Source organism: Trachypithecus francoisi, unplaced genomic scaffold (genome assembly GCF_009764315.1).
Source record: "Trachypithecus francoisi isolate TF-2019V2 unplaced genomic scaffold, Tfra_2.0 Lachesis_group19, whole genome shotgun sequence".
NCBI classification, from domain to species: domain Eukaryota; kingdom Metazoa; phylum Chordata; class Mammalia; order Primates; family Cercopithecidae; genus Trachypithecus; species Trachypithecus francoisi.
This window is the reverse complement of record NW_022681464.1, coordinates 46,500,420-46,509,298: the sequence shown is the minus strand read 5'-3', so window position 1 is coordinate 46,509,298 and position 8,879 is coordinate 46,500,420. Positions and strand designations below refer to the sequence as shown.

At 51.3% G+C, this 8,879-nt stretch overlaps 1 non-coding gene across 1 annotated transcript; it reads left to right on the top strand.

The window, feature by feature from the left end:
• The first annotated feature begins 3,786 nt into the window (after window positions 1-3,786).
• Window positions 3,787-3,888, top strand: LOC117064329. Its single transcript, XR_004429390.1, has one exon. It is a non-coding gene; the product is annotated as a U6 spliceosomal RNA (small nuclear RNA).
• Window positions 3,889-8,879: the final 4,991 nt, after the last annotated feature.

Below are 8,879 nucleotides of genomic sequence, written 5' to 3'. Positions count from 1 at the left end.
AGGAGACGGGAAGGGGCGCGGCGCCCGCCCCCCCCACCGTTTTGCTGCCCTTCGCGGTGCCGCGCTCGAGGGAGACGCGAGTGGGGCCGGGGCGTCGGGGCGGCGGAGCCGACGTGGTCCGCGGGGTCCCAGCGCTGCGCCCGGAGCCCTGCAGCCGCCCGCGCCGAGGCCAGCGCAGCGGGGAGGCGGCCCTGGGGGTGGCGGTGGAGCTTGTCGGGGTCTCTGATCCCTGCGCCCCGGGGCGCACGTTCTTAGGGCCTCCCCGTCCTGCTGTTGCGGTCTCCGGAGATACAGGGGCCCTTGCGCTCCGACGACCGTCACCCCTTTGGAGCGGGGCTTAGCTCAAGTGACTACAGGGCTGGATCCGACAGTGAACACCCTCTGCGCCGGGTCTACGCAGCCTGCCCCTCACGCGTTAGCGAAGAAATGCGCTTCGGCCTGGGAGGGCGCGCGAGTCCGTCTTCCTGGCCAGTTTTGTGTGGTGGAGAGTAATGACTTCTGATGCGGGCCAGGTGACTTGGATTTTAATTCTAGCTGTTTTTAGTTAGCTCGGCGCTTCAGCGGACTCCTCTGTTCACGGAAAAGGTTACCGTAGGGCACCACCGAGAGCCTTTCAGCCTCCAAAATGCGGGATGCTCCGGCCTCTGCGGTCACCGTGTGCGCGCATCAGGGCTTTTGCGGGGGTTTCCTCCCTTGAACGCTTCAGACTGGGACCTCCGGGTTAGCCTCTGCGTCCCCTCCCAGGCCCTTGGAAACGCCGCACAGGAGGAAGCGACGATGTTCTGTAATTTGCACTGGCACTTTCTTTTTAGATAGATGAAGACTTTGGGAAAATCCTAATTGTTTGTGTACGTTTGCATGTTTGGAAGGGAGTGGAGAACTTTAAAAGTTTTTCTTTTGGAGTTTTGCAAATGTTTCCAAATTAAGGAATTTTTTTTTAAGCCTTGGGTCCTCGCCTCCCCTCTGCTCTCTCCACCCCGGTGCTGCTCCTCGGCCTTCTTATGGGTCCCCACACCTCTTTACACAGCTACACGCCCAGGTAGCAGAGGAGGCGGCCACAGCCCAGCTCCTGCGCTCCCGTTTCAAACTTTGAGCCTAAGATTACCCAGCCACCTTCTCCTGAGTCCTCAACACCCTTATTTAGGCTGTTTGTTTCCATTGCTTAATTATTGACTCCAACGAGTGCTACCTTAACCCATCTGGCCGGCCCGGAGTCTAGTGTGGGGAGCCCGAGAGCGGAGGGCCTGTGCATCCCTGGAATAACCCTTCCTCCAGCTTTAGTCTCTCTCTCCAAGAAATCCAGTCATCAAGTGGTTTAAAAGAGTCTACTTTAGAAGCTTTGGTCGTTTGCTGAAATAACCACCCTTTCAGTGCTAGTCCTTGGGCTGGAATTTAACTCCAGGGGTCTGATCGAGCCAGAAAGTAGGTCTAGTTAGCGTGGCCTCAGGAAGTCCGTTGTCACTTGGATTTGACAAGGGACAAGCCAACCTGCTGGTTTCTGGGCTCCTGCTCGCTCTGCGCTCTGCGCTGTCTACAGGGATTGGTACCCGCGGAGTGCGCTTTGTCTGGAGCAACGCGGTGCTGGAGGACTGAGGAGACCGGGAGGAAACCTTCCCCCTACAAAGCGTGTCTCCCTTCCCTCCCATCACAGGGAAGACACAAGGGATTCCCCGCAGAATGAACCAAGGCCTCCCCAGGAAGGACATGGGGACAGTTCTGCTGTGCAAAGCCTGAATTCACGTTTCTTTTCTAAAATGGCTCCAGGTCTCTCTGCAGCCTTGGCCTCTCTTTGAATCCCAGCCCTGACTTCCCTGGAGTCTGTTGGCCACCCCCTTCTGGGAGCCGGCAGGTGAAGCCCTGACCTGTCCGCCTGGCCTGGGGCTCTCCAGGCTCTGGTCCCCCTGCCCTTGCTTCCCCTGGGCGAGGCTGTCTGTGACGCGGTGTGGCCAAATGCACACAAGCCGCAAGAGTCATAGAGGATACATTCTCTTCTCTTACCTTAAAAAATACACCATGGTATCTGGAAAGCCGGGTTCCAGTTTGGAATTCTCAGGCTAGGCCGGGCACAGTGGTTCACCCCCTGTAATCCCATTACTTCCCAAAGCTGACATGGGAGGATTGCATGAGCCCAGGACCTTGAGACCAACCTGGGCAATATAGTGAGACCCTTGTCTCTACAAAAAGTTAAAAAATTAGCCAGGCATGGTGGTACATGCCTGTACCCAGCTTGCTCCAGAGTCTGAGGTGGGGGGATTGATTGCTTGAACCTGGGAGGCAGAGGTTGCAGTGAGCTGTGATCATGCCACTGCATTCGAGCCGGGATGACAGTGTGCGACCCTGTCTCAATAAAAAAAAAAAAAAAGAGAGAGAAAATAAAAAAAGAGAAAGAAATCAGTAGAATTCTTGGGCTCCTCGTTGATTTGCATCAGAACATGGAAGTGGGGTGGCTGGTCTCAGCCCTCAGTCCTCACTTTCAACACCCGCCTTTCTCCCCACCTCCAATTCTGTCCCACACAGAGATGTGTCTCCTGGTACATGCCCATGGACACTTCAGTCCTCACCCACTCACAGCCATCCCAGGCCACCCTGCAGGAGGAAGGGGCCCTAGGAGTAGGTTTGGGGAGGTCTGGGCAGGGACTCCTGAGGTCTGGGGGCTGAGGTGCCATCTAGGAGCTGTGGGCACATCCCAGTGGCCCCGTAGGGAGGGGGCAGGCCAAGGACAGGGCTCCTCGCCTGAGTCGAAGGCAGTGATGGCATTCATGACTTGGTGCTCTGGGTGAGCCACATTACCCATGCACTCCTGTCTGCCCGCTTTCCTCCTCCTCTTGCTGTCTCTTCCATGCCTTTGATCACAGTCGTGTTTCTCAGAACGCCTGCTTCTGCTTCATGCGTGTGTAGTGAGGATTCCAGGCTCACTGTCCAGGTTTGAGTGCTGGTGTTTACACACACCTGGACCGTGGGAGATGGCTGATGGGTGTCTCTTCCTCTCCCGCCCTTCTCTGAGCTGCACTGAGGAAGAAGACAGGAGGGTCTCATCCTCTCCAAATGCTGAGAAGTCCCTGGGGAAGGGGACCCGGAGGGGCCGATCGGGCTCTTGAATTGGGCTGGTAATGGCCACGGGTGGTGTCATTTTCAACTAAACCCCCAAATCTGGAAAAATGAGTGACATCAGACCCTGGCGTTTTTATGTGACGTTCTTCTTGGTGGATAAAGGATGGCGCTTCTCCAGAAAGAAGTGGGCACTCCACGTGCCAACTGTGCAGGGAGAGGCAGAGGCCGGGATAAGAAGTGGAGAGCGGGAGGGTGCCGTGGGGAGGCTGGGAAGGCTGGGGTGCCCCGGTGTTGACCTCTCTCTGGGTCCTGGGTGTTGCCACGTGGACTTCAAGGACAGAAACACGCTTGCTCCTCCCCACTGCCTCGCTGGGGAAAGGAACAAGCCAGGCGAGCAGGCATCAGTTCTGCGTTAGGCTGGGAGTGAGGTCTCCTGCTCTCTGGCACCTTCAGCGAAGCGTTGTCAGAATTTACTCTCTGCAGGTTCTGGGAAGGGCAGCCACGGTCGTCCGGATCTGGCGAGTGGGCACCGGGGCCAGTATCGATGGGTGGAGGAATGTAACCCTGACCCATGATATTCTGAGGTCAGTCGGCCTGAGTGGTCTTGGTTACAAATGGGGGCGTCGAAGTTTATAAAGGCGGTCTGGGGACCTGCTAAACGCTGCACTGTGTTTGAGCAGTCGAGTTAATGTATTCTCTTGGATTCTAATTCTTTTGAAAAATAATATTTCGTACTTGCTTTGGCAGCATGTATATTAGAATTGGAATGATACAGAGAAGACTAGTGTGACATTGCACAAAGATGACATTCAAATTCATGAAGCATTTCATTTTTTTTTTTTTTTTAAGACAGTTTCATTCCGTCACTCAGGCTGGAATGCAGTGGTGCAATCTTGGCTCACTGAAACCTCGCCTCCTGGGTTCAAGTGATTCTCTTGCCTCAGCCTTCCAAATAGCTGGAATCACAGGCGCACATCACCACACCCAGCTAATTTTTGTATTATTAGTAGAGGCAGGGTTTCACCACGTTGGCCAGGCTGGTCTTGAACTCCTGACCTCAGGTAATCCACCTGCCTCAGCCTCCCAAAGTGTGGGATTACAGGCGTGAGCCATGGTGCCTGGCCTAAAAAAAATTTTTTTTTTTTGAGACGGAGTCTTGCTCTGTCACCCAGGCTGGAGTGCAGTGGCGTGATCCTGGCTCACCGCAAGCTCCGCCTCCCGGATTCATGCCATTCTCCTGCCTCAGCCTCCCAAGTAGCTGGGACTACAGGCACCTGCCACCACGCCCGGCTAATGTTTTGTATTTTTAGTGGAGATAGGGTTTCACCGTGTTAGCCAGGATGGTCTCGATCTCCTGAACTCGTGATCCGCCCGCTTTGGCCTCCCAAAGTGCTGGGATTACAGGCGTGAGCCACTGTGTCTGGCCAAAAATTTTTTTTTTAAGAAAAATAATATTTCACAGATATTTTAAAAAAATATATTTGATCAACCAGAGAACCATGCTCACAGGCCAAATGGATGCAAGAGGAGCCTGTTCCAGAAAGTCCCAGGGAGTGCCTGGGACGGGGCAACACAGCATAGTACAAGGGTCCTCAGGTCAGACTGCTGGGGCGGGCCTGACTCTAGACGCATGTGCTTTATGATGGGCCAGTAGTTCATATGACTGGCCTCGGTGCACCTTGAGACCCTCATCTGTAACGTGGGATCCCAGAGCACCCAGCGCTGAGGGTGGTGTGTGAACCAGGCAGGACGGCCCTCGCGGGAGGCTGGCTGTCGACGGCAGGCTCTCCCTGCATCTGCAGGGCCCAGCTGAGTGTGCACAGGGGGACCCACGTGGCACATGACTGGGTTTAAAGTTATGGAATATTACTAATAATATGTTTTATTTTCATGCTTTGGCAAACATGTACTTTTCTGTCGCTCTAGTGGGCCAGGTTTGAACGGAGAACTTCCCGGTGGGTGGCTCAGAATTCTCTGCTGATTTGGACCACATTGGAGAGCTGGCCCCAGCCCTCAGCCATTTCCAGGCATCAATATCATTCATCCCAATCTCTTCTGTTTGTCTCTACAAACGTTATAGGAAAAGGCAAGAGAAAACCCAACCTATTGTTAGGAGACAGCGATGAGCAGAACCAACCCCAGGCCTGGCCCAGATGTTGGAACTATCCAACAGGGCTTTAAAACAACTATGACAAACATGTTGACGATCTAGTGGAAAAGTGGACACTGTACGTGAACAGATGGGGAGTGGCAGCCAAGATAGAAAGTGTAAAATGCATGGAAGAGATTTTAGGAAGAGGATGATGGCACCATGTGGAAGATGGGAGGACACAGAGGTGTTAGGACAGTACAGCTGGCTCTCGGTATTCTTGTGGGATTGGTTTCAGGATCTCCTTTGGATGCCAAAATCCAAGAATGCTCAAGTCCTTTATATAAAAGGGCTTAGCATTTGCTTCTAGCCTGCTGTGTACTTTAAATCATCTCCAGATTACTTATACCTAACACAGTGGAAATGCTATGTGAATAGTTATGCTGTATTGTTGTGGAGGGAATAATGACAAGAAAAAAAGCCCATATGTGTTCAGTAGAGATGTAATTTTTTTCTGGGTATTTCCAATCCACGGTCAGTTGAATCCATCGATGTGGAACCCGCAGATACAGAGGGCCAGCCGTGCTGCTAGAGTGGGTAATGACAGGGAAGGCTGTGGCAGAGCTTTGTCGTTCAAGGAGGGTCTTGATATTTGTTCTGGTTTCAATTTTAGCAAAATTGATGTTGCTGTGATAGAAGCTCCTGTCAAACTGATTGATGTCTTATCTTTCTTAGTGCCTCAAACTCAATCGTATTCAGACATGTTATAACAAGTTCATGTGAGTTTATTTTGGTGTAAAAACATTCTGAAATCCATGCATAGTTTTTTCATAATACACATTCTCCATGAGCCTTTTGAAGACAGTTTGCCTCTTACATTGATTTAAGACCAACTGACAGGTGAGCAACAGTTTGAGGAATCTGGGGAAGGGTGACTGGACTCTGAATGTGAATTCTGAGGGAGTGGAATGGAGGGTGAGCTCCAGCTACAGGGCCCACCCTGTGCTAGCCCTGGTCACTTCCCAGCCTTCCAGGTGCCCGGAAACCACTCTCCCCAGCTGCCCTGGGCACTCCCAGCCAGGGCAGGAAGAATCTGTCTGGGAGGTCTGGCCACTGCCTTCTGGGCTATGATCTGGGGCAACAGTGCCTCCTATGGCAGGGAACACCCAGGACAATGTCTTTAGAGGCCTGCAGAGTCATTAGATTTTCAGTTATTACCATTTTAAAAATGAGTTAAGCCCTTCCAGGCTCAGAATTTCAAAGGACAGCAATCACCTCTGGTTTTACTTTAAGAAGCAGGAGCCTCAACTTCACAAAGACCTGAGGTGGCCTCTCTGGGAGGCCCTGCCCAGTGTGAGCTGCAGGGTGGCCCCAGAGGAGTTGCCTCCACAGGCCTCCTTCCTGTGATGATGAGTCAGGAGGTGGTGGGGCACGAGTCCTGCCGTATCAGTGGTCACACGCAGGCAGCTCTCAACCAGAGCTTCGAGGTCAGCGGCCTGGCCCCAGCATGGGCCACTTGTTGCGCTAGGAAACGTTGATTGATCCCTTTTGTTGTTTTTGTTTTTCTAAATCTCCAACAGGCATTTTGAGGACAATTGTGGATAATTGATGTTATTAATAACAGTAATGATGTTAGTAATAATTGATGTTGTTGTTATTATTTTTTGAGATGGAGTTTCGCTCTTGTGGCCCAGGCTGGAGTGCAGTGGCATGATTTTGGCTCACCACAACCTCCGCCTCCCGGGTTCAAGCGATTCTCCTGCCTCAGCCTCCCGAGTGGCTGGGATTACAGGCATGCGCCACCACGCCCGGCTGATTTGGTATTGTTAGTAGAGACAGAGTTTCTCCATGTTGCTCAGGCTGGGCTCGAACTCCCGACCACAGGTGATCTCCCCTCCTCAGCCTCCCAAAGTGCTGGGATTACACGCATGAGCCACCGCGCCCGGACATTTGATGTTATTTTTTAAATTTGATGATGACATTGAGATTATGTAGGAGCTCCACACTGAAGTGCCATGATCATACAACTGACTTTTAAATGCTTCACAACAGGGTGTGTGCGCGTGTTCACACTGAGACAGAAAGTGCATGTGGAGAAAAATTAACTAGAGGTGAATCTAGGAGAACGGTACAGGCGTTTGCTTTATTACTGTATCTTTTTTCAACTGTCCCGTATGTTTGAGAACTTTTAAAATAAAATATTGGGGGCAGGGAATGAAGTGTGAATGATTCAGCCCAATGAGTGGGGGACAGAGGCATCCTGGTACCAAGTCTCCAAGTTCTGCAGATAAGAAGCCGCCACCAAGAGGGTAGTGCTGGGCTTTCTCTCTTCCCCGTGGACAGAGAAGGGACAGACGAGCACACGGTGCCAGGCGGCGGAGGGACACAGTGGCTGGAAGAGAGGACAGTGTCTGGAAAGGCCTTCCACGGGCAGGACGTCTTCAATCACGGGCAGTCTCTTTGCTCTGTCACCACGGAAACGTGAAGGGGAGGGAGACTTGAATCTCTACACTTCCAGGGCTCTGAGGTGCCCCCATCATCGCCTGCTGGTCAGTTAGGGGCACAGCCCCTTCGGGCTAATTCCACGCCACCAGCATGACCAAGCATCTCTCGTGCTGGGTAGAGAGGCAGTGGACCGCTGATCGCTGTCGGGGTGAGGAGTCCGTCAAAGTCTCTGGGGAGGACGTGCGCTGACATGCACCCGGGGTTCTGTATTTGGGTGCATTTAGACGATGGCAGTGGTCTGGGGACGGGGCATAGCTCTGCACCTCCCCCTCGGCTGGTTTTGTGTGGGGTTGGAAACAAAATAAAGAACCTGTTTATATACTTTTCCTAGACAAGAGCAAGAGTCCAGAAAGGGTTGGGATGTCTGATTAGAAAGTATTTCTGTTTTCGTGGAAGTGCTAAAGCCCTAGAGTGATAGAGGAAGTCCCATGTAGAAAGGTTTTGATCCACGTAGAAGATGAATTGTAAAGCTCACAGCGCCTCTTTCCCTGCATGCTTGAAGTTCTCGGTTTAGACAAAATCAGTTTCCTCCTTGGCCAGTGAGTAAGACCAGATGATCTTTAAATTCCCTCCAGCTCTCACATCCAGTGACTAATCAATAAATAATCAATAAATTTAAGTGCTAACTTAAATTAAACAAAACCAGTTGCCTGTAATCCTCGCACTTTGGGAGGCCCAGGTGAGTGATCAGTTGATGTCAGGAGTTTGAGACCATCCTGGCCAACATGATGAAACCCCGTCTCTACTAAAAAAAAAAAAAAAAAAAAAAAAAAATTAGCCAGATGTGATGGTGGGTGCCTGTCATCTCAGCTACTCAGGAGACTGGGTCAGCAGAATTACTTGAACCCGGGAGGCGGAGGTTTCAGTGAGCCAAGATTGCGCCACTGCACTCCAGCCTGGGTAACAGAGCTAGACTCCGTCTCAAAAAAACCCCAAAAAACAAAACCCAGTTGATGCAACTCCCTCTACAAGCCCTGCTTGCCGCATTTTGTCTATTTTATCTATTTCTCTATGAATTATAGTTGATTTGCCTATTCTATTTTAAAAGATCTTGATATCAAGGAATTTATTTGACTTCCTCTTTTACAAAACATTTCTTTATTTATTTTTAATAGACAAAAATTGTGTATGGTTATTGTGTACAACATGTTTGGAAAGAGGTATACATTGTGGACCATCGAGCTATCTTTGTTTTTTTTTTTTTTGAGACGGAGTCTCACTCTGTCACCCAGGC